Source organism: Podarcis cretensis (genome assembly GCF_951804945.1).
Source record: "Podarcis cretensis genome assembly, chromosome: 10".
Lineage (NCBI taxonomy): Eukaryota > Metazoa > Chordata > Lepidosauria > Squamata > Lacertidae > Podarcis > Podarcis cretensis.
The window spans coordinates 48,068,309-48,093,558 of NC_137179.1; the positions used below are offsets into that span (position 1 = coordinate 48,068,309).

A 25,250-nucleotide genomic window follows, 5' to 3' on the forward strand; every position below is an offset into this window, starting at 1 on the left:
CCACAATATGATATATGTTATAGAGCAGTGCTGTCCAACTGGTCTATCGCAATCTACCAGTCGATTATAGGACGTCCCTGGTCAATCCTGGTTTGCCCACAAAAAAAAGGCTCAACAACTTAAGGTCTTCCTCCACCCCAAAAAGCTGAACAACTGGTCAATGCTCCCCCAAAAAGGCTCAACAATTTTGGTCAAAACAATGGGTAGATCACTGCCAATTTTTTTTAGTGGGAGTAGATTGCAGTCTCTTGGAAGTTAGACATGTCTGTTATAGAGTGATCCTTAACCTTGGTTAACCCTGCCAAATAATCTACCAGCAGATGGTTTGGTTGGTTCAGGATACACACTCAATGTCTGCGCCAAATCCTGCTGACATCTGTAATCAATAAAGTTCTGGCTTGTTTAAGTCCCAAGTGCTTGTCCTGTGTTTATGGCAGCTTCCCCACGTCACTGCCCATGACTTTACCATGCCTGGATGTGCAGTGGGAGATTACAAGCAGAATTAGCAGATCTACTCATGTCATGAGTAATCTCCCAATAAAATTGGCAATGTACATCTAGACATCAGTGCATAGGAATCATGTACTATGTGCAGAACCTTTAAAATACTTGGCATAGGAATTAGCAAATAAGATGCTGTGAACAGGTACCCACACACATCCCAACTCAATTCCAGCTAAAACCTAAACCAATTCAAGTACAAATATTATTTTTTCCATGGAACATGGCTTTCAAGCTCCTCTTAATTATAAACATTGTAAAAAGTCAATCTTGGTACCCATCAATACCATGCATTTTATGTAATCTGAACTAAATAGTTTTGAGTTTTGAAAATTAGATTTTGAATGTTCTCCAGAAACTACTTATTATGGACTGCTGCATTAAAAAACACACACATAAAAATTAGAAATAAATTCAATTAGCGTGCAGCCAGCTTGAAGCCACTCTGAAGAAAACAATAAAAAGAGAGTAAACACAACCTTTCAAATTATAACTGTTGTGAAGCACTATATATGTATCTGTTCAAGGAGCCAATAAATAAATAACAATTGTCTTCATAAATTGGTTGCATGGAAACCAAAGCATATCAACAAATGTTGGCGTGCGTGCAAAATTACTTAAGGTATATGGAATATTTAATATACTTTGAGTTTTCTAATTTTCTGTGCGAGCAACTTTCTAGAAACATAAACACCAGGCTTAATTGGAACAGAGGTGTGCCGCTACTGGGGATAATATGGATGGAGTGACAGTATATATTCTTATTAGACACAGTAAATACTGTGGTAAGGAGAGATTATTTTTTATTATATACTCCCACTTCTTATTACAACCTTTGTAATATAAAGAGACCACCTCGTAGCTCTTCCTTTTAAAGTGCTCATCGTTCGCCGATATAGATCAGCACTATTCCAGCTATTTCTGTGAAACTAGTTTCATATCAGAGGATTAAGCTCTGTTCCAAAACATTGGGAAAGGTGCCTCTGTGTAATTTAGATGGTGGGAGGGACACCTAGGGATAAGTACAAAAGAGCTTCTAGATTTATACATTTCATCCTAGTCTTTCATGGCATATAAACGATACAATTTAATGAAAAGTGACATTGTATTCCATAAGGTTGTTTGGATGGCAGCTGGGATAATAAATATTATGTGCTGGGAACTTTCCCATCACCCAAGCTTTAATTTGTACAATATGGGAGCTAATCAGATGTTGTTGATAGCACAAAGCAAAGCAATGATAGGAAGTGTTTCCCTTTTACTGGCACATAGAGCATCTATATAAATATATGTTGGCAAGTCAAACAACCTATCATCTGCATTCATTTTTAGCCCATATTTGCTCACCAAATAATCCCTAATGGGCAGGTTATAGTGCTGTGTTGCCCTTTTGCAACAAATCATTTTAAAGGGCTTTTTGCTGATAGGAAAGTGACAGTGAAATGCACTGGGAAGTGTGAGGAGGACAAATGATTAACAGGAAGACATAGAAACACAGTGCAAACAAATCACGATGGATGCTCATTGTCATATAGCCTCCCCGCAAACAAATGAGAACGTCTCCAGTCTTCAACATTCAATCTAACCTCTGCCTCTAACCTATGCAAGCAAATAGTTATGTACTGAAGTTCTCACCCTGGGCCAGCAGGGGGATACTGTAGATAGTTCAGGTCCACATATGCAAATAAGGAATCAAAAGTGACGTTCAGTGATTGGATAGTTACAGAAAATGGTTAGTGTTGCGTTCTAGTGGAGCTCTATATAAACAGGCTGGCTGAACCCTTCAATTCAGTTCTGTTCTGGCCTGTGAATAAACAAGAGCTGTTTGAAGAATCGCTGTGTCATCTGATATGTTCACACACAACTTAACACAAATCCTGATGAGTGCTCTATAAACAGGTAATCAGTTTATTGAGCCCCTAGACTGGGGGAAGACTTTTGCTCCAACATTGCTGCATGGGCAGAATGCTACTGCATTGGTGGAGCACAACTAATTTAAGGGCTCAAAAGCAGATAGAGACGAAGGAATGGAGCTTATAAGGAATCTGTATGGAAGCACCATATAGGACTACCTCACTCTGTCATAATTTCCATAGAGCCCACAACTGATGAAAGGACACTTTATGCAAACAAGAAACAGCCAAGGCTCACAACAAACTGGGTGAGACCCATTGCTAACACTTGTCATCTCAGAACCAGAGGTGGGGAGGGCCAGGGGGACCGTAGCCCCAAGCGCATGATTTTGAGGGGGTCAAGTCAGGCGCCCCCATGCAGGGATCCCTGCCCTGCCTGCTGCTGTGAGTCTCTGGGCCCCGGAGCCCGGCCTGGCCTTGCCGTCACACGTCTTGCCAGCTCACAGTAGAGAAGCAGAAGCAGAGGGGGAACATGCACATTTTTTAAAAAGGAAAATGTTTTGCAGAAGTTAGCATTACCTAGGCTCTGATGAGTTCACAGCTGTGGGCAGTGGTTAATAAGCAATAGGATGCCAGTCGTGTCCTCAGATGTAAAATAAGTAAGTAAATAAAAGCCCTAGACATATTTTTTTTTACAAAATCCTAGGAGTGCAGGAGAGAGATGCAAGGCAATGCAGTATGGCAATGCAGATCTGAATAATTGTAGGCATCATGCCATGGCCCTGTTCCCAGAAGAGCCTTTTTAAAAGACCATTTGGAAAGGAGTGGGGAACCCTAAGATTGTCAGTGCAGTTTAAAGGTATTTTATTTGGTTTGGTTTTGCTGGCTTTTCTACTTGTGGGATGGCTAATCCCATGTATGTGACACAAGAAGACTCTGAACTCAAAACTATTTTTAAAAATGTTTTCTGCATAGTTTCACAAACTAGACATATATAGGCAAACAGAGTAATTTGCGTGGGCAAAGCAAATGAAGGAGGACAACTTTAATTTTTAACTACTTCTTATCATGAGAAATAACTTCAAGCAACACCTATATAAAATATCAATATTTGGGAATAAAGAACATAAGAAGTGTTGGTTTTTGTGTTTAATTAAAAGAAAAACATTTATGGTATAATAAAAGAATTCTTTAGATACCTAGATTCAGGTTTGGGGGCAAGTATGCTTTGGTAAGAGAATCCCAGCAGAGATCGTAAAATCACAAAATATGCAGCAAAGTAAAGTGTGGACATACAAGCAATTAGACCTTTATCCTATTCTTAGTTGCTTCCAAAGTTCCCCTTTTCGTATAGCACAGAAAAAGACTACGGTTGGTAAATTAAAAATGGTTTACTTACAAACTCTTCAAAGGTCAGATTCATGTGCTTTCCCATACAGCATTCAGAATAACACATGCAGTGAAATGGTAAACGTTTCCACATTATTTGTATAGAAACACAGAGATGGCATTCAGGTTAGCCCTTCTTACTCATAAGGTTCATATGGTGGAATGAGAGAAGGGAAAGCTTGATAACCCTTCCTCCTAAGGTGAGAGGGAGTGACCTAGCTAGGCCTGGCAGGATAGCTAAGTCTATGGTCTTAACTCCTTTGTGCATCAATTAGAGTTGAGTGTGTTGGTTATATGAGGCTGGTTATTCCGCAAGAAGAGCCTGCTGGATCAGGCCAATGGCCCATCTAGTTTAACATCCTGTTCTCACAGTGGCCAACTAGAACCTGAACACAAGAGGACTCTTCCTTCCTGTGTTTTCCAGCAACCAGTATTCATAAGCATTACTGCCTCTACCCATGGAGGGGAGAGCATAGCCATCATGCCTAGTAGTCACTGATAGCCTTCGCCTCCATGAATTATCACTTGGTGAAATGTAGTGTATTTGCTTAAGCCAGAAGACACAAATAGTCGTGCTTTCAAATTTCACATTCCTTCTTGAATTCTAAATAAATGTTTGAAAACGCTAATTGAGGGTATATGTCTCTCCCCCCAACAGCTGTTTTCAATATGCTCTTTTTAGGGCTACAAATTTCACATAGGTTTTTCTATAAATATGCAAACTGCAGCAGACAAATAAAAGATTTAAAAGCACGGTGAGGCAATCAACAACTTTTGCTACTGTTAAGCATATAAGATGCAGTTAATAGCTTTCTTGGCAGCAAAACTGTCTGTCTTAGACTTTCAGGGCTGTCTAATTTTATTTCAGTATAGTCACAATATGCTCATCCGAAGTTCAGTTGCCCTTGTATTCGAAAGACGGCTTTCTGTTTTAATATAATAAAATGTACTCAACGTCTCCCCTGCTGTATCTGTTTTCATGGCTAACCAGCTCCTAATGCTCTTTCCAGATACTTGTTCATTTCCTTCCGGCTCTGCTGTCTTTTTGCAGATACGTGGCTGGTAACAGACAGTCAATGCTGATAGGGTTCAATAGATCGTGTTTCATTTATGGCGGCATTTCTTGAGACAGATCTCCCGTGTTCCTGTTTTCAGTTAACAATTTTCTTCTTTTTTCATATTCAATAATTTTTATTTCAAAACCAAAAAAGAAAAAAATTACAACCGTCAAATTCAAAATCCATATTCGTTTTCTAACATAAGCCTATTACATAAAGGTAAACGTAAAGGGACCCCTGACCATTAGGTCCAGTCTTGGCCGACTCTGGGGTTGTGGCACTCATCTCGCTTTATTGGCCGAGGAAGCCGGCGTACAGCTTCCGGGTCATGTGGCCAGCATGACTAAGCTGCTTCAGGCGAACCAGAGCAGCGCATGGAAACGCCGTTTACTTTCCCACCGGAGTGGTACCTATTTATCTACTTGCACTTTGATGTGCTTTTGAACTGCTAGGTTGGCAGGAGCAGGGACAGAGCAACAGGAGCTCACCCCGTCACGAGGATTCGAACTGCTGACCTTCTGATCAGCAAGTCCTAGGCTCTGTGGTTTAACCCACAGCGCCACCCGCGTCCCAAGCCTATTATATAGATTACCTAAATTAAAATACCGGTATACATAATTACTCTAGGCTTCCCTTTGCTGTATGTAAATACAACACAGTTAGGAAATTTATATTATAAATAATATTATAGATTCCCGCATGCCCCCTACTCCCCTTCACCCATGTGTGATCTCAATATTTTACTTCTTCCACCTTGTTGTGTTGTTATAATATAATAATTATTCAATTGATTCTATTGTTATTTTCTTGTTTACCCCTGCATGTTTTTACTCATTATCTATTAATATTTCAATTCTGGAACCATATTTTTTCATGTATTCCTTCACTCCATCCCACTCTTTGATTATTCTCTGATTTGAGTGGCCTCTAATAATTGCCGTCAATTTTGTCATTTCTACATAATGTTTTGCCATTCTAATCATGATGGGCAGTTAACTCTTTTCTTCTCATGAATATGCGGGAGAATATTCCTTCCCTCACCTTAGATGGGTATCCCAGAATCCGGTTTAGTGTTGGGCATGTGGATACCTTATGCATGATCTCTGCTGTTCTCTATCCTTCACATGCTCTGCTCTCTTAACTGTTGGAAGCATAATTTGTTATATGCTTCCCACTCCTACAGCTGGTGAGAGGTAACATGACCAGTGCTACCCAGGTTTGGCTTCCTTTTAGAGGAGAGATCACTGGATACCTACTGAATAATATTTACTTAAGGGTTGTATCCAACCAATTTGTCCCATTCAGTCAAGGACTCGTGCTTTCCTCTTCCATTTCCTTTTCTCTTCCTGAGCATGCTGTGCCCCCCCCAAAAAAAAATCTGCTCCAGAGGGTTGGGAGGGGGCTAGAACAGATTGGGGGCTGCAGGGAAAGGAGAGCATAGGTAAAATCAAACAGCAAGCTGCCCTCCTTGAATGCAGCAAACCTGCTATCCAACATCACATCAGATCTCCAGGGAGGCACTTTTGCATTCTCAAGATAACTTTTGCTGACAGCTCTCTATCTGTCTCTGCCTTTCTCTAGGCGCTTTGAGACAGTGATCATACATCAGAAATGGGTCCTGAAGATTATGTTTTTCTCTGTGCATGTTAACTTCCACACAATGATGGGAATGTATGCAAATCTTTCCAAAGGGCAGCATCCAGGCTAGGCAAGGGGGTGTTGGGGTAAGTTGGTGACATTTAAAGCATAATTTGTCAACAGTGGTAATCATGCATTTTAACTGAAGCAGAGGAAAGTTCTTGACTGAGTCCTAACGTACCTGAAAATACAGGTGTGGGTTAAGTCTATAATATAGTCCCTGCATAGCTGTCTAGACTAGACCTGCTGATATGCTATAAATGGCTAATAGGTAGACTAATCCAGGGGAACAGAGTTCAGTCTACACATTGATTTATTATTTGTGTGAGTAGGCAGGCAGGTATTTCCACCTCCAGGGTGGCATTTTACATCTTAGTGTAGTAATAATAATAATAATAATAATAATAATAATAATATTTATACCCCGCCCATCTGGCTGGGCTTCCCCAGCCACTCTGGGCGGCTTCCAACAAAATATTAAAATACAGTAATGCATCAAACATTAAAAGCTTCCCTAAACAGGGCTGCCTTCAGATGTCTTCTAAAAGTCTGGTAGTTGTTCTCTTTGACATCTGGTGGGAGGGCATTCCACAGGGCGGGTGCCACTACCGAGAAGGCCCTTTGCCTGGGTCCCTGTAACTTGGCTTCTTGCAGTGAGGGAACCGCCAGAAGGTCCTCAGCTCTGGACCTCAGAGTCCGAGTAGAACAATGGGAGTGGAGACACTCCTTCAGATATACTGGACCGAGGCCGTTTCAATCAATGAGGCAGAGAAATATCAATAATCACAATGAGCATCGGCTTATTTTATCCCAAAAAGCAGGTTGCAACCACCACACACCATGTTTTAGAGACTTTATATACATAGAATCATAGATTCCAACAATTGCAATGCAGGAATCTCAACTAAAGCATCCATGCAAGATGACCATCCAATCTCTGCTTAAAAACCTCCAATGAAGGAGAGTCTACCACCTTTTGAAGGAGTCGGTTCCACTGTCAAACAGCTCTTACCGCCAGAAAGTTATTGCTGCCATGCTCTTTACAAGCACATCTGAATGTAACATAGGATACAATTTGCAAAATGGCAGCATATTACAGTAAGATAATGAAGGCTTTTACATGACTGGCATTTCTGAAAACTAATGGTTCATCACAAAACAACTATTCACAGTGTGCTGAATATAGACAGGCTGTCAGCTATAGAACAGCTTTTAAAATAATAATAATTGCCATTAATAATTACCATTAAGATGCATAAAATGCAAGCATCCTGAAATAATGTTTAAAATGAATCAAACTGTCAGGTTGGTGCACTGGAATTTAAACACATATCTTCTCTCGGCGCTGTTAAAAGTTAAGAAAATTTACAAAACCTCTCCTCCTTAAAGTAAGGCAAACTTTTATGTTGGATTTTTTTAAAAGTAAAGATTGCACTTTTTTCTTGCTTAATCATCATGTTAACAGCCTTAATGACTTTGTAACTTTGTACGGTTTGGCGGTTAGGCATTGGAGTAGTCAGTTGGAGGTGAGGGGAGGGAGTGGCCACTACCTACCCCTCCTAATTCAAGGGTATTCCGTTAAAGGAATCTGAGGGGTGTGGCCCCGCCCGAAGCCCAGGTGGGGGCTAGTGCCATGGCATGACCCCTAGCAGTGACCCTGGGGGAGTTCCTAGTTGATGTGCATCAACAGGACTCCCCCTACTGGTGGTTAACCCTTACGAGACTTCCTGCAGACAGGCAGGAGTCAGATATAGTCGGTTAATTTCCAATGCCTAAGGCCCTAAGCCAATACCACTCACATTCTGTAACCAATAAAGTTGTGGCCTTTTTAGCCCATTAACCTAAAATACTGGTCTCATGTGTCTTTATTCCTTAACATCTCGGGAGGGTTTGGGACGTCGCCACACAAAACCTTTTATCCTTAAAGTAAGGCAAACTTTTATGTTGGATTTTTGAAAAGTAAAGATTGCACTTTTCTCTTGCTTAAGCATCATGTTGCCTTAATGATGAATGCAATTGAAATTTGTGTACATCACAAGGAACGTTATTCTGAATGAGTCTTTTCAACAGAACTACTGTCCACTCGGTATTGCAGATCTGAAGAATTAACAGCCACTTCATCAGCTTTAGCATGTTTGCCCGTTATGTTTACATTCCTTTTTACCACGAAGCAAGTCAGTGAAACAGACACTTGCTTGTGTGAAATCAGACCAGGGGCAGGAAATGCATGCAACTGCTCAAGAAACATATAGCAAGGGGTGGATTTTAATGAAGTTAACCCTCTAAAAGTCTACATGTTTGAGGAGCCTGATGTGCAAGACTAATTTTTTAGTGCAGAATATGTGCAGTTTGAAGATCGAGCCTGCTTTGTTTGGCCTAATAAACCAAATGCAAACTATTTATTGTTTGGTACAAGCAATAAATACCTTATCTGAAGAGCACAGTTGGGGGGAGCGGTACCGAAAGGTAAAAGGGGAGTGATGAAGTAGCAGCAAGATTGTTGTGGTGCAAAGGGATCACAGGCAAGGATCATAAATCTTGTCTGTGACCAGTGCTATTTTTCCTAGAAAAATAGGTGCTGGAACTCATCATGAATGCCTCCCTTGTTCTCTTAGAACAGCAATGGTGCCCACCTGAGAGGTGCTGGAATTGAGTTCTGGTAAGTTCCAGCTGAAAAAAAAAGTCTGTGACAATAGGAATAAAGAAATTGATCCAGGTAATATTAAGTGAGGGACGCGGGTGGAGCTGTGGGTAAAACCTCAGCGCCTAGGACTTGCCAATCGTCAGGTCAGCGGTTCGAATCCCCGCGGCGGGGTGCGCTCCCGTTGCTCAGTCCCAGCGCCTGCCAACCTAGCAGTTCGAAAGCACCCCCGGGTGAAAGTAGATAAGTAGGGACCGCTTACTAGCGGGAAGGTAAACGGCGTTTCCATGTGCTGCGCTGGCTCGCCAGATGCAGCTTGTCATGCTGGCCACGTCACCCGGAAGTGTCTGCGTACAGCGCTGGCTCCCGGCCTATAGAGTGAGATGAGTGCACAACCCTAGAGTCTGTCAAGACTGGCCCGTACGGGCAGGGGTACCTTTACCTTTACCTTTAATATTAAGTGAGGTTTCCCCACCACAATGTATATATTAAGCGCTGGTTTGCAGTGAGTAGAATTCTGAGAGAAAAACTATGACCTACTTCAGCTTATTTGAACTTCATTTTGTACTGTTGCAATTTGCCGTTTGATATGCGGCTCCTGTCTTATGTTCTTCTAAGTACGGGCACTTATATCCTGCAATGAAGTATTTGTGCTGTCAGCGCACAGAAGTGAAAAAAGAAAAGAGAAAAGATGTTGAGGGTGTGTAGGGGATAGAAGAAACAATATTTTGGCACTGTAGATTAATGGTATCAAGTGCTTAAGTACAGCCTTTTGAATGTCGTATTAGGCCTGTGAGAGTTGCCATTTAAGCTTTCAATCGTTGCTCTGAAATATGAACAGGGAGCCTTTCACAAGTAGCTTTATGAAAAAGATGATTCAGTTCAATTTGTCTTCCAGTTTTCTTTTGTTGCCTGGCTCCCAACCTGTATGGTTAAGTTGCCTTTCAAAACTTTCTACACTGTGACGTCACTACTGATAACTGTGTGGGCCTTCCTTTCTATTGTGGAGCATGTGGGTATTTTTCCATATTATAGGAAGAATTCAAACTTTGCCCCTTGCCCTGACTTGATCTTTTTCTCATCCCTAGATAAATAGGGAGTTTTCTGGAATCCCCTGTGCATGTTTTTTAAGAAGTAAACCCCACTGTGGAAGGATAGCAGCTTCAGTTAATTTTGTTATTCCCTAAAGCAATTTCCCCCAATATAATGTATTTCTGTATGCTAGTGTCATCAATAGATACACATTTTGCTGTACCGTATGCATTTTTCTACGTTTTTGTTTAGGCAAGTCTATCTAGACACATAGATGTAGTGGTGTTTTAATCTCTTTTACAGCCAGTGTGGTGTAGTGGTTAAGAGCGGTAGATTCATAATCTGGTGAACTGGGTTTGATTCCCCGCTCTTCCACTTGCAGCTGCTGGGTGATCTTGGGCTAGTCACACTTCTCTGAAGTCTCTCAGCCCCACTCACCTCACAGAGTCTTTGTTGTGTGGGAGGAAGGGAAAGGAGAATGTTAGCCGCTTTGAGACTCCTTAAAGGGAGTGAAAGGCGGGATATCAAATCCAAACTCTTCTTCTTCTTCTTAATTTTAATCATTTTTTTGATGTTTTGAAATGGTTTCTATTGATAATTTTAATGTTTCTTGTGAACTACTTAGAGGTTTTACTACACTCATGTGGTATATAAATTCCGTGAAATAAATTTATTCAGCTGGAGAACTGCATTGCAAAATTCAGAGTGGTAGGAATTTCAAAGGACTGATATGTTTCGGTTCTCATTTTGTTTTGAAAAGTGTGAATTAGGTAGATTCAGCTTTAAATGCAAACTTACCTAATCAAGTCCCCCCTCATCTGCACTATGAAGTGATTTTAATATAGGAATAAAATTGTGATAGAGAACACAGAGTACATCAGAAGACTGATGCTCATTGTCTAAGGCTGTGCACATGTTATGGCTTAAAATGCTGCTAGGACATTCTGTTTTCTCAATTTGGATCAAAACTGGTTTGTGAGAAAATGACCAAAATGCAGTATATTCTCTGAAATGACAGGATAGATATGGATCTTGGCTATTATCGTATGTACATCACTTCGCAAATCAGCAGTAGGAGCACACTGGATGCAGAATAAAAAGAAGTGTGTATACAACCCGAGTCAGAAACCTCTCGAGATCAAGGAAACAGTCAGATATGCAGGCTTAGTAATAGATCTCTGATATGAAAGTTAAAATCTAATGCTTGACTATGCAATTGAATGCAACAACACACAGCTAAGAGGAAAGGTACGGTACCTTGGTTTCCTACTTTAATTACTGTGATGTTATATAGTCTTGTCCAGTGATATCTAACAATTGTGTAATTGGCATTTTTAATGTCTGAAATACTCTGAAGATGGGAAGGGAAGTGAGCAGGAACTAGAGAAAACACTACCAAGGGAGTAGAAGTAGAAAACCAGGTATTAAGGGTGGATCAGTATACGTTCATAGAATATGTTGCCGAACATCGCTAGGTACTTTGCAATATTCAGTGCTTGGAATGAACTGCATTAGTGCAAAAATCTCTGAAAGTAGTTCTCATAATTGCCAATGAAATAAATAAATTAAGGTCTTATGTATATAATAAAGGTTCATAAATGTACCAAGCAAACACGTACACAGATATATAGGCCACATGTCTGAAGCTGCACAGGAGAGCAGCCATGGAGCCATTTTGACTCCCAGGTTGACCAGGTGTTTTCTCTGCAATGTCAAATGGAAGAGCCTCCCCATTGTCTTTTCCTTCACAAATCCTGTCTTAAGTGTATGTCTGTGTATGAATAGGGTGAGCCTGTGACCTGGATCAGGAACTAAGTACTTATCATTACAAAAGACTGGCCAGGCTCCCAGGGTATCAATCCAGTAAACATTAACAGGTAACTTGCCAGACAGGAGGTAAACAACCCACTCAGATTTATGCTTTAGTCTGCTCTTGCTGTGATGTAGGTATGATGTATCTGGGGTGGTGGTCTTGAGCTACACCCCTTCTGTGATGTAGGTATGATGTTTCTGGGGGTGATCTTTGACTCCAAAGTGGGCAATTTGAAATGTCTATATTAGGGCGGACACACCTTGGTTCTGGGTCCTCCTCCTTTCCTGCATGGGAGGGGAGCACCCTGTTGCAACAGTTCAATAAAGATCATGCTTACAAGCTGCTTTGCTTCTCAAAATTCTCTGGTTGGCCTCTGTTTTTCCCCCCGACTGATGGAGAACCTACAAAGGACTCTATGAGGGCTTTTGTGTCCCCCATAAGGGAATAAGGGCAGATTTTCATTTATTACACCGAGAAGGCTGAATGTGAATTAACTTTGTTTTGGGGTAGAATGTGTTGGCTGGGAAAAGAATGAAATAGATATGGTCAGGGGGTTTTTTCGGCCGGAACTCAATGGAACTCAGTTCTAGCACCTCTCAGGTGGGCACCATTGCCATTATAAGAAAACAAGGGAGGTGTTCATGGTGAGTTCTGACACCTCTTTTTCTAGAAAAGTAGCACTGGATATGGTAAATTTAAAAGGGGAAATCGCTGGATGCCTAGATCCAGGTTGGGGGCAAGTACTCTTTCGTGAGACAGCCCCAGCAGAGATTTAAAAATCACAAAATATGCAGCAAAGCAAAGCGTGGAAATATATGAGCCTGAGTTCCAAGCTTGATCTCTAGATCAAAACCCCTGCATACTCCGAGAACATATATATTATTAAGGTTGGAATATTAAATCATGAAATTCTTCTGGGAAGTTTGGTTGGTAAATATTATTCTGCATAATTTACAGTTGCATAAACACAAGCAAGAGGAATTTAATTCAGCCTATCTCCTGTTTGCATAGCCAGTCTCTGAGCACTATGGCCATTAAAATGCAGTTATGGTTAGTTGATTGCCAGTGAAGTGGTACCAAATGCAAATTGGCAATGACAAGCTTTGATTGTTCTTGTTCTAAGAAGTTTGTAAATTTGTCCCAAACCCAAAGCAGCCAAATGCCAGCAGCTAGAAAATTCACAAAAGCTAATGAGTCCAGTGACGAAGTACAATGATCACTAAGTAAATGATCACAATTAGCCATAGTGTTTCCTAATATGCCCCTCAAATGTTGGACTAAATGTTGTTAAAGGCTCTCACCTGGCTTGCTTGCCTGCTTGCTTGCTTTCTCTCTCTCTCTCTCTCTCTCTCTCTCTTTCTTTCAGACCAGTTGCTAGAAAAGCAGAGGAGAAGGCCTGTGCCCCCTTCTCCCAACCAGCTGGGTTTTTTGCATTGCAAATTCAGAAAAAGTGTGAATTTCCAAGGGTGTCTCTGTTTTGGTTTGCAAATTGCTTCAGAAAGTGACTGTTAGAAAGTTCCCATTTAAATGCAAACTGAATCAAATTTCTGTCCTGTCCCTATCAAGGGGCCACTGTCTGGTGCCAGTGTCTGGGTGCCTCAAATTTTCTTCCTGGACAAGATTCAGCCTAGAATATGCAAGTACATCACTAGCAGCCACTAGCTGGTAGAACTCTGTGGTATTTTAGGGGCAATGATGAAACTGCGGTACTGAATCACCACTGTGCCAGCTCCCAATCTTTGCCCAGCCAACTCCCTTGAAGTCAGCACTCATCTTCTTAATAGCTTGGCTAAAACAGTAACATGGGGGGAAAGGAATGCTAAATTAGGTTCCCTCCTATCATCTATCTATCATCTATCATCTATCTATCTATCTATCTATCTATCTATCTAAGATCTATCTATCTATCTTATTTGTTTATTAACAAAACATTTAGACCATTCTTCATTACCAAAGCATCACAGAGTCGTTTTAAAAATATTACATATTGTTTTGAGGTAGGGAGGGGCAGTGGTGTGTAGGCTATTATGTCTGAGTCACTTCTAATTTCTGCATCCAACAAGGATTCAATTGCTGGAATAGTCACGCAAGTTTCTTGGTAATGCCTCTCCCCAATGTATGGATTGTTAAAGTAACAACATACCGTATTCTTCGCCCTATAGGATGCACTTTTTCCTCTCCAAAAATGAAGGGGAAATGTGTGTGCGTCCTATGGGGCGAATGCAGGCTTTCGCTGAAGCCTGGAGAGCGAGAGGGGTCGGTGCGCACCAACCCCTCTCGCTGTCCAGGCTTCAGGAAGCTCTGCGCAACCCTTGGGAAACCGCCGCAACTTCGCGCCGGGCTCCCAAGGGTTGCGCAGAGCTGCCTGCACTCCCAGGCTTTGCGCAGCTCTGTGCAACCCCCGGGAGCCCGGCGAGAAGCCGCGCTGGGCTCCCAAGGGTTGCGCAGAGCTGCCTGCATTCTGAAGCCTGGGGCGCGCTGAAGAGCGCGCCCAGGCTTCGCGCAGCTCTCCGCAAGCCTGGGGAGACCAGCGCGGCTCCTAGGCTTGCGGATAGCAGGCTGTTCTGGGGGCTGGGGTTGGGGGAAGCTCGGGCTTCCCCCGCGCCAGCCCCATGCCTGGGGGGGGGGGAATATTTTTTTTTCTTTATTCCCCCCTCCAAAAAAAACACTAGGTGCGTCCTATGGGGCGGTGCGCCCTATGGGGCGAAAAATACGGTAAGTGGCTCTGTGCCGGAGGGAAAATGGGTGGGCCTGTTAGAAAGACAAAGGCCAAAGTTGAAGTGTGTGAACTAGAAGCAGGCTGCAGGCTAGGTAGCTGAGAGACAGAGGCATGCTTGATTTCTGCTGGAATCCAAGACTGTGGTTATGGGAGACACAAGATATTATTAGAGTGTTAATGCCCCTCCATCGTAGGCTCAGGTTGTATAAATGTGTAAATAAACCATATATATTAAAGACACCACAGTCTCTGCTGTCCCTCACTGCTTGGAGAATGGGGTGGCGTACAACAATATTATACATAAAAGTGTTTAACGTGTGTCAAACAATTATTTGCTAAATGAATACAGTAGAATTTTTTAAAAAAATAACTTCAATGGAAGGCTGGAGATCTTTTAAGATTATATTCTGTGTTTATAGGACACTTTCCTTTGAACCTGGCACAAAGTGGCATGACCTACTTTAAGATATGAGACAGGGGTTTAAAAAAGGCAAAGCAATATTTATTCTTGTTCTGTAGTAAAGAACACTGGGAGGTTTGGGTGAAACAAGGACCTGGAGCAGACTTAACAATTATCTATAATTCAATTTAGACTCTCTGTGACGGGTCTGAATGATATAGAAGAAGAGGCCATATAATAAATATTTTATATATTTTACATTACCAGCATTAATCCAACAGAAGATATTGAATTGAATAAAACTCAGTACTGACAGAGTCATGCGGAATAGCAGGCTTGCTGGGGAAGGAAAAGATTATGCAGCAACATTTATCACTGACAGTTTCAGATCTAACTTGCAGCCATTTTAACAATGTTGTAACCCTGTTCAAGCATTCACCTGATAACATGGTGGCTTATTATGGGCTGGGGGCAAACATGTGTGCACCAGGAGTGCCAACTTGAATAAAATATTGTGGGGGCAGAGATAAGCCCTGCCCCACATAATCTAGGAATATATCTGGAATACTGTCCTCAGCAGTGTCTTGGAGGAGACAGGGAACATGTCCCATGTTGGCAGTGCCGTTTTCCCATAAAAATAGCTCAAAAATGGCATTGTTTGCGATTCCCCCCTCCCCAAAAAAAACTAAACCTCAACAGCTTTGACAGAAAAATACCCAGATTCTTTTTTCACTGTTTGAAATATGGCAACCCTAGCATAATTGATCACATGACACAATGCACACACACCATCTGAATGGGAATGCCCATCAATTTTGTGGGGGCCAAAGCCCCCAGGAATTAGTTCCTATGGTGTGCGTGCAGGTTCCTCTTCAGAGCTTTGCGCAAAAGGGTTTCAAGGTGCAGTCAGCTGAACGCATCTAGTGGTCTCCCTGCAATAGTGAGTCCTGCATGCAGCTGAATGCAAACAAAACCTCAATTCAGACCTCTGTAGAGAAACTTGTGAGTGTCGAGATATTTGGGTCAGGAGCACACTTTAGAGAAGGGCAACCTGTCCGTTTGGTTTCTCATTCTTACATTCAGTTCTCTGCATTTTCACAGCAGTTGGCTATTTTCCCAAGCAACCTGCCCTCAGGGATCCAAACTAAGAAGCAGGCAGTAGCAGCCGGTGTGCTGAGGTTGTGAGACGCACCTGACCTCCAGCCCATTGAGCCCCTGCTACCAGGAGGTTGGGGGTGGGCGAGAGGCAAGGTGAGGTGGCAGTAAATTTGGCACAAATTTTATGCAAATCTATGTCCTCTTTTAATTGGATGCGTGTAGCGCTGTGGGTTAAACCACAGAGCCTAGGATTTGCTGATCAGAAGCTTGGCGGTTCGAATCCCCGCGACGGGGTGAGCTCCTGTTGCTCCCGCCAACCTAGCAGTTCGAAAGCATGTCAAAGTGCAAGTAGATAAAATAGGTACCTCTCCAGCGGGAAGGTAAACGGCGTTTCCGTGTGTTGCTCTGGTTCGCCAGAAGCGGCTTAGTCTTGCTGGCCACATGACCCGGAAGCTGTATGCCGGCTCCCTCAGCCAATAAAGCAAGATGAGCACCGCAACCCCAGAGCCAGCCACGACTGGACCTAATGGTCAGGGGTCCCTTTACCTTTTATTTCCTCTTTTGTTCTCCCTCCTCCAACGATGCACTCCCTCTCTTTTGGCGATTAAGAAACCAATTGTCCCTTCTCTTCTTTACACGCATGCAGCAATCCTTATAAGAAAGCCCACAACTGAAGACAGCAGAATGGTCTGGGATTTAATTTATATGGAAGGGAATTCATAAAATAATAAAATAAATAATAAAAAAGCAAGAAAATGACGACGAGGAGGAGGAGGGGCATAAAAATAATAATTGTTCCGGGACTCAAATGGAACGCCTAGCTTATTGTGATGCTCTCATTCTGCTATTTTGGTTTCAATATGCAGCAGAGGGGGGGAAAAGCTGTGCATTTTCTCCCCCCAGAACAGGTTTCATGCTCTATTTGAGCTTTTAATCATAGCCAGCTATGATTCAAAACCAATGGCAGCCAAAGTGCCTTCACTATATTCATAAATCCATATTGATTTACAGCACAAATCTAACCATGCCTTCTCAGAAATGAGCCCTAGTGATTTCTGTGGGGTGTACTCCCAGATAAGTGGGGTTAGGATTGCAGCCTTATTTATTTCCTGGCATGGTAAGATAACGGCTGTTTTTAGGAATTTTAAGATAGTTGGCTAGATACTAATTTTGCTTTGAGTTGCAGTTTTCATTTTTGTAAACCAATCAGTGCTTTAAACAAATGCTTTTCATAAAAGCGTAGGAATGCTTTAGATAAATTAAGCAAGCCAGGAAGGAGACTCTGGCCGCAATCACATTTAAAGCACTATGATGCCACTTTAAACAGTGACAACTTCCCCCAAAGAATTCTGGGAGCTGTAGTTTGATGAGAGTGCTGAGAGTTGTTAGGCAATCCCTATTACCCTAAGATCCCTCATTACTGGGAACTCTGAGAAATGTAGTGTAGTGGGACTAGGGGCTCCTAACAACTCTCAGTCCCAGAATTCTTTGAGGGAAGCCATGACTGTTTAAAGGTGTATCAAAGTACTTTTAATTCATGGTGTGGATGTGGCCAAGGATGGGGAAGGAGATGGAGCTAGAACGGAGAAGAGAGAAAAAGTGAGCTACAGTGGTACCTTGGGTTAAGAACTTAATTCGTTCTGGAGGTTCATTCTTAACCTGAAACTGTTCTTAACCTGAGATACCACTTTAGCTAATGGGGCCTCCCACTGCTGCCGCGCGATTTCTGTTCTCATCCTGAAGCAAAGTTCTTAACCCGAGGTACTATTTCTGGGTTAGCAGAGTCTGTAACCTGAAGCGTCTGTAACCTGAAGTGTCTGTAACCCGAGGTACCACTGTATCTTCTTCTGTCTGAATAACCTGGATGGATTGTGAGGTTCCTTGTTTTGCAATCCTAGGCAACGGGGTTGCCCTGAGTTGTCACAACCCTGTGTTTGTGCATGCCTCTTACCCACATTGAAGTAAGTCAAACATTGGGGGGGGCCACTAGGTGGCGCATCGGAAGATGGCTGACAATAACATCTCTCCGACCCACACGAGGTAATTTGGAGGCTATGATGGGGGTAATTAGCCTCCTTAACCCCCCTAGGATTATGGGGGGGACGGCCCTTGCCTGCTGTGCCCTATACCACCCCCGAATTTGTGGGGGTGGGGGCACTAGGCACAAAGCCCTCCTGTGGGATTTTCGGCACTCCTCGACGCCGTCCCCGATTCGCGCCGCTGGTTGCAATGATCTTTAAAAGGAACAAATTTGGACGTGATTAATTGGACATACATCAAGGAAAAAGGGGAGTAAATACTGCTGACAGAAGAGATCTCTGATAACAAGACAACAATAAAATACGAGAAGAACGTCAAGATACGGTAATGACTGGGGGGGGGGAGGAAACCTGCCTCTACCTTTTTATGTGACTTAACAAGAATCCCCCTCCCCTAATGAGTCAGAAATTAAGGACTTAAGCTGTGGATTTAAGGCTGTGTGGAGATAAACTTTCGATCCAAAGCAATGTTTCAAGATGAAGCTGGAAAGCTAAGAGTTTTGGAGTGACGCAGTCAGGAAAAATGCCGTTCGCCATTTTGTGAGGCATTGTGGGAGCTCTTGGGTCTGGGAGGAGAAAGAGAGAAATAGAGTTGTTTACATATCGTGAATCAACTCCTCGGTGGGACTTAAGAGCGACAAATGCCAAAATTTACGATGGAAAAAGTGATGTTATCTACGAAGGAGATATATGGAAACCATCTGGACTTAGTGGAGGAACGGGAAATCCACACAGGATTATTACACTTGCTATCGGCTTAAGGAGACTAACAGAAGAGATCGTAAAGGAGAAAGAGAAATTATACGAACAAGATATGATGTGGCAACACCAAGATAAGACTGGATAGAATTATGAACTTTGTTTGGACTGATTGGGACTGATTTGGACATTAACGCAGTAATAAGAAGATGATCTGAATTCCCCTTTGGATCTTGAAGTATGGGTTCTCCCAACAAAATTTAAAAATTTGGCTTTGTAATTCAGAATTTATATGACGTGATTTAATTTGATGTGATTGGCCAGTTAATAAAAATTATTAAAAAAAAAAAAAAAGAAGTAAGTCAAACATTGAGCAAGCGGCTGTTGTTGTTCTTTTTTTTTTTTAAAAAAAAGGAAGATCCAAGAGCCAGAGAAGGCTATTTGTTTGCCTTGCTATGGCTCTAGAATTACACAGCAAAGACAGTTCAAAACAGACCAATTTTTTTTCTATCCCATAATTAGCAGATTTCCCCCCCCCTTCCTGCATAGAAGAGCAAATGGAGAGGAAAGCTTTAAAAATAACAATGGGGAATCAATATGGTCTTGTTTACAGCACCAGAAAATATAGAACTGACCGTGCTACCAGTGCTCTTTTCTTACTGCAGTTTGTGCCATCTTTTTGAAGACTAAAAATATTTGACTTGGGCTTCTGGAATCAGAAATGAAAGGCTTAATATCAGAATTCCCTATATTCAACATGATTCGTAATATGGTTAGCGTTAGCCCATATCACCCAGATTGCAGTGCTGATGTTTTTGGGGAACCCTTTCATACGCAATCTAATAATAATAATAATACGGCTTTGCAACAGTATTTATTCTGTGACCCAAAAAACTCCTCTCCTGTGACAGACCTAATGGAGAGGCTGCTTGTAAATTTTGCCATCTGATGAATATATGACTGCAAAATTCAGGTGTGGTAGATGAAAAATGCCCCTCAGCTTATTCATGGCCATTTCTTTTTTTTGCAGAGTTGTTTGTATTTATAGAAGAGAACTGACAACATATCCTCAAGCTGCTGCATGCCAGATCTCATAAAACAATTCACGGCGATTCTGTCCTGGCTGCACTTACAAGGGTAATGCAATACTATAATAAATACAACTCCCTGTGCTGCTAGGGAGAATTGTGTCCTTGGAAATTCTACCATCTTCAAAAATCATGCGCTCAGTGTGCCCCATGGCACTGGAACTCATGGGTTAGAGGCACCCTAGAGGCAGACACTGAACAGAGGTGTTTGTAGGCCATCTGAGGTAAAGGCCTTTTTAAACAGATACAGTACTACTTTTCTAAAAGCAAAGCATCCATGTCTGGCCCTGAGATTCAGAAAATATATAACAGGCATGTCCAACAGGTAAATCATGATCTACTGATAGATCACTGGACGTCTGTGGTAGATCACTGTTAGATCACTGGGTCTCCCCAGAGAAGCTGAACAACTGTGGCCCCCCTAGGTAAGTACCACTGCCTCATGAGGCTACTGGTCAAAAATGAAAACAGACCCTTGCTCTCAAATTCTCCCTCCCAGATCCTTTTCAGATTTTGAAAATTGATCTTATCAGAATTATTGTACAAGGCTACTTGGCCAATCAGGAAAAGGACTGAAAATTTAGCCAATAATAGAAAAGTAGCCAAATAAGGTTTTCAGAACCCTTGCAGGTGCAGGGGAAATGCTGTTCTACAAGTATGTCTGCATGACATAATTCACATTCTGGTTTTCTTGTGTTAGACAGGCTTCCTAGATAAGAAACTGAGCATATACCCAAGCAATCAGGCTGCTTGAGATTGCGTTTTAGGACAGAGAAATATGGAACTGGTTAAATTACGATGATTTAAGATTGGGAATCCGGCTTATTTCTGTCAAAGATACTATTTCTCTGTATGCCCCTAAACCAACAAACATAAGGAAATGAAAATACAGTGAAATCTTTGTACCTTGATAAAAACAAATGCAATAAAATGTTAATACATTCAAAACATATTCTTTTTTATTGTTATTTTTTATTCATTTTACAATACAAAAATATAAAAACACATAACACAATTTTTCACAAATACAAAACATATGCTTTCACAAGGAAATTTTAAAAACTACTTGATTTACAAGGCTTTTTACTACCCTTTAACCAGAAAAACGAGTCAGCTTGTGGCTCAACGGCCAAGATCTGGCTGTGTTTAGAATAACCCCGCAAAGGAAAAAGCTCCCTGATACCAAGATGAGGGATATACTGAAAATACAGATAGATAGACTTTAATTAGAAAATAATGAACTGTAGTGAAGTTGGCGGAAGTCCACAATTGGTGTGTTTCTTTTTTCATTTGATATGTGTTAGTTTTTGAAGAATGAATTATATATGTTTTTGTGTCTTTCCTCTCCTTTTTGTTTTCTTATTTTCTTTTCTTTTCTTTTTTAAGGTTTAAATGAATTAATGAAATGTATATATTTATATTCTTTGTTCTTTTTTCCCTTTCGGTGCTTCTATCTTGATTTTTTCCTATTTTTTTTAAAAAAAGATCTTATTATACTTTTGTATTTCTCTATTTTCTTTTAAGTGTGTGTATCCTGATTTGAATGTATATATGTGCAATATAAGCAAATATTTTTTTTAAAAAAATAATTAATATGACAGGATATTTATAACCCTGGAAAAAATAACCCCATGTAGATTGTTTGTTCTCTGTTTTGGATTTCTTCCAAATCTATTAATCAGTATAAATGCTACAGTGAAAGTTTCCTAGGTAGAATTGTCCCTGACACACCTTGGTAACTTTTGTTTATATAGAAATTGTAACCCTGCCCTATGCACCATTTATCCACAAATTTCTCTTCTATGTTTTGATATAATTTGTTGTTGTTGTTGTTTAGTTGTTTAGTCGTGTCCAACTCTTTGTGACCCCATGGATCAGAGCATGCCAGGCACTCCTGTCTTCCACTGCCTCCAGCAGTTTGGTCAAACTCATGTTAGTAGCCTTGGAAACACTGTCCAACCATCTCATCTTCTGTTGTCCCCTTTCCCCTGTGCTCTCAATCTTTCCCAACATCAGAGTCTTTCCCAGGGAGTCTTCTCTTCTCATGTGGTGGCCAAAGTATTTGGAACCTCAGCTTCAGGATCTGTCCTTCCAGTGAGCACTCAGGGCTGATTTCCTTCAGAATGGAGAGGTCTGATCTTCTTGCAGTCCATGGGACTCTTGAGAGTCTCCTCCAGCACCATAATTCAAAAGCATCAATTCTTCAGTGACCAGCCTTCTTTATGGTCCAGCTCTTACTTCCATATATCACTACTGGGAAAACCATAGATTTAACTATACGAACCTTTGTTGGCAAGGTGATGTCTCTGGTTTTTAAGATGCTGTCTAGGTTTGTCATCACTCTTCTCCTTTTGTGACTGCTGTCATCATCTGCAGTGATCATGGAGCCCAAGAAAGTAAAATCTCTCACTGCCTCCATTAGTCTCTGTAAAGGGATAAGGGGTTGCTTGTGCGTAAGCGCAAACCCGCTCCAAGCAGAGTAGTTGGCTTAAAACGTTCCCTAACCAGACAGCCCTTACTTCGTGGCTGTCTTAATCACTGGCAGAATCCGTCAGTGGGCATTTCCTGAACTTCTTCCAACATAAAAGCTCCTTGACAGTGAGTCTCCGCCTAGATTCCCTGCGCGACAACTTTCTGCGCAGAGTGGGCGTCCCAATGGGAGGTCCTGAGCTCTCTCCGCTGCCCTCGCTGGAAGCGTCCCTGAGCCTTCCCTCCGACGCCCCCTCCTCCTCCTCTCCTTCCTCAGCGGAAGTTCTCCCTCTCTCCCTGCTGGTTCCCTCCCCTGCATCTGGAAGACCTGCCACCGCCTTGGGCTCCGATGGCAGTTCCCTGACAGTCTCTATATTAAATTGGTAGAACCTTGAGAAGACCATCTATTACGTTTGTTTTAAAGACTTGTATCCACTGCCCTGCAGTAAAGCTTATAGGGTGGTTTATGAAAACAAGATAAAATAAATAAATGAAATATATAACAATAGTAAAATACATATTAAAGACTGAGAGAACAAAAACTTAAAGGATAGTAGTGCAGCAATAAAACTGCAAGTACATTTGCAAAGGGATGTGGGTGGTGCTGTGGGTTAAACCACAGAGCCTAGGACTTGCCGATCAGAAGGTTGGCGGTTTGAATCCCCGCGATGGGGTGAGCTCCCGTTGCTCGGTCCCTGCTCCTGCCAACCTAGCAGTTCGAAAGCATGTCAAAGTGCAAGTAGATAAATAGGTACCTCTCTGGTGGGAAGGTAAATGGTGTTTCTGTGTGTTGCTCTGGTTCACCAGAAGCGGCTTATTCATGCTGGCCACATGCCCCGGAAGCTGTACGCTGGCTCCCTTGGCCAATTAAGCAAGATGAGCACCGCAACCCCAGTCGGTCATGATTGGACCTAATGGTTAGGGGTCCCTTTACCTTTACCTTACATTTGCAAAGCTAAGCAGGGTCTGGTATGCTTTCAAGTTGGATGGGAGACCACGTGTTGAGATTCCTCCACTGTAAGGGGTTGGACTAGAGGACCCTTGGGGTCCCTTACAATTCTAGGATTATATAATATTAATGTTGGTGCCCGGTAAAATTCCCTGGAGAGGATTCAACAAAGGAGGTGCTACCATTGAGATGACTCTGCCTTATTTTCTTACTTTGGATGGTGAATGACTTGGATAAGAGTCCACTACAATTCCCGGAGATCCCAGTAAAGAGGGATTGGATGTTAAATCACTCTGGGAATAATAGGTTTGTGAGGATAATAGAGGTCTCCTAACTACTTTCAGCACCCTTAACAAACTATAACTCTAATAATTATTCAGGGGAATTCCATGATTATAATAATAATACATAATCTTACATAGTCATACTCCATAACGATGATAATAATTATTCCATGACTGCTCAAAGTCTTATCATATTACTTTAGATGTATGGTGTGAATATGGCGAAAGCGAGAAGGCACATTGTGTTCTACATATGTTGTCATTTTTGTATGGAAGAACAGCTTGTTGTAGGAAGCTTGAAACCTATCCCATTTGTTATGAGCAAGTGCCATATGAAACTCCTGTTTTGATATTTTTAAATATTTCCACCCTGTTGCCTCTATGTTGTCTTTTTAGCATTCATATGTCTGCATGCAGCCTTCTGTCTTCTTTCATGGCGAGGTATGGTATGTTTGGGTGGGTGCACAATTGAGTCATCAGGTAGGTTAAAGCCATTAGCATTAAACTGTTTTTCAACAACATAAACTGAGGTGCAAGTGAGTATTTGGAATTGTGAGCAACTTTAGAAGGATGGAGGGGCAGGGAAGTGTAGGTGACTCAAACTAATAAAAGGCACAAAATGATTTTATAAGGGGGGGCGCAATAGCTCATTGGTAAACCAATGGGGTCCCAAAGGCCCCAAGTTCACACCCACAGTTAAAAGTCCACTTTCCACCCATAGATGAACAAATAACCTTCCTTGGGATAAGGCACCTTTGCCCCTAATAAATACCCTCAGACTGCTGACTTCTATAGGCTGCAATCCCACCTGGGAGAAAGTCCAACTGAAATAGGTCTTCCTTCTGAGTATACATGTACATAGGCTTTGCTCTGCTAACTCTTGCCTATTCTATTGTGATTGAGGGCTTGCCCTCCAACCCAAAGCAGGGATATAAAACTATAAAACCAATAAAGCTTAAGCTTCAAGGCCCCTAATCTTTGAAGGACCTCAAAAGGAACTCTGGTCCACATTGCTTTAATTTTTTTGTGCCTAGTAGACCCAGTTTGACTCATGCACACAACTCAAATTGTCTATTTTTGTGCATGGATATATTTCAGCAATCCCAAAGTTGGAGAGTCGGTAGTAGAGGCACAGATGTTGTAAAGGCGTTTTGAGCTGCTTTGGAACTGAAGGAGACGACAGCGCTCACTCTGACCTCACTGCCATGGGGCCCCCATAACAGTTCCAGCTTCAGGGCCCCCCAAAATGTAGGTCTGCCACCAGGGGTGCCAATTTGACTAAAATATGGGGGGGGGGGCAGGGCTCAGGCAAGCACTGCCCTGCATAATCACATGACACGGCACACCCCCATTTGAATGGCATTGCCCATTATCAGACCCCCCACATTTCCCCAAGATTTCCTGTACTAAAAGTGAGACAAACAAATGATGACCTTATGTGCCATCATATAAAGGGTCTTGCTTTACTCTTTACTATTGCACCACCAGATTTGAAAGAATCTTTAATTTGAAAGACGTGGGGGGAGGGGAGCCGGCCCATTCAAATATTTTAGTGGAGGGGGGAGGCTCCTATGTCCCCC

General features: G+C 42.0%; 1 long non-coding RNA gene across 1 annotated transcript in view; it reads left to right on the top strand.

Moving 5' to 3' along the window:
• The window catches only part of LOC307226043, a 60,334-nt gene extending 39,414 nt beyond the window's left edge, over positions 1-20,920 (top strand). Inside the window, exon 3 of the long non-coding RNA XR_013843286.1 lies at positions 19,911-20,920. This is a non-coding gene — a long non-coding RNA (uncharacterized lncRNA). The remainder of the gene's footprint in view (positions 1-19,910) is intronic.
• Positions 20,921-25,250: the final 4,330 nt, after the last annotated feature.